Here is a 1180-nt window from a genome sequence, read left to right as displayed (position 1 = left end):
TTTTTTTTTTTTTTTTTTTTCTTCCTCTTTCCCCCCCCCCTTTTTTTTTTCTTTTTTTTTCCTTCCCCTGGTTATGGTCACTTAACATCAAATCGGTTGTTTCATACAAAAAAAAGAACCCCAAACCTTGAAGGGGGCCAAGCTGCTTCCAGGGAAATATCGTCCCTGGCTAATCCACAGCGGCGGGGTTTGTTTCCCGGCGTTATATCCACAATTTCCGTTCTCCTAAGGATGAGTTTCTGGATAAAAGTGGCTCCCCCCCCTCCCCGGAAAGGTTTATTGGGTCGAAATAAGTCGGGGGAGGGGGGGGGAGGGAAGTGGGTCCTTCCGCAGAGCTGGGGGATTCTCAGCAGTGTAGAGCTCAAATTAAATCAAAATAATAATAAAAAAAGAAGCAGAACCTCTGACCTGATATTTGACTGAGGAGGGTGCAATAAGAAATATATACTGTTTTGAACTTTGGAAATCCATTTTTAATCATGAAGCGAGAGGTATGGCATAGATTCCTGATGCCACCGAACAATACAGTAACAAGACTAATTCAAGGAGACAAAGCAAAATGTAATTTTTCCCCCCCCTTTCTTTTTTTTTTTTTTTTTGGAATACTCTTGAATGAGAGAGGTACGAAGGAGGGAGAAAAAGGAGAGAGGGAGCCGATTTTCAGGAACAACACACAGAAGATAAGTGAACTTTCTAACAGGCTGTTACCAACACGAAAGGTTTCAACTGAAGCTCAGAGGCCATTCTATAAACTTTAAAAATAATATTCAGTTTTTATTAAATACTCAACATAGTCCTCTGGACATGACCTTTATACATGAGAGGGTGTAACACAAGATTTTTTTTTTTTCTTTTTCCTTTTCTACTGCTATAGAACTCCATTCACTTTATACTGTGGAACATTACAGTGCTAAACATAAATATAAATACAGGTACCACAAACACAGTTAAAAATATTCACACAGAAACTGTCACAGTTTGTAGTATGCATTGATGAGCCCAGGTATCTGCTTAAATACAAGGAGGATGCTCTTGGAAATGCGATATTTAGGTGGAAGGAGCTTTCTCGGGGAAATCGGATTTTTCACCAGCGGAGGAAGAACTGCTCTGGCCGGGGGGGGAGGAGAAGCGACTGGGCAGAGTCCGACCCGGCACAGCGGAGGGTGGATGCCCAATTTTG

The sequence above is a fragment of the Pygoscelis adeliae genome, unplaced genomic scaffold (assembly GCF_000699105.1).
Source record: "Pygoscelis adeliae isolate BGI_AS28 unplaced genomic scaffold, ASM69910v1 Scaffold887, whole genome shotgun sequence".
NCBI lineage: Eukaryota > Metazoa > Chordata > Aves > Sphenisciformes > Spheniscidae > Pygoscelis > Pygoscelis adeliae.
This window is presented reverse-complemented; position numbering follows the sequence as displayed.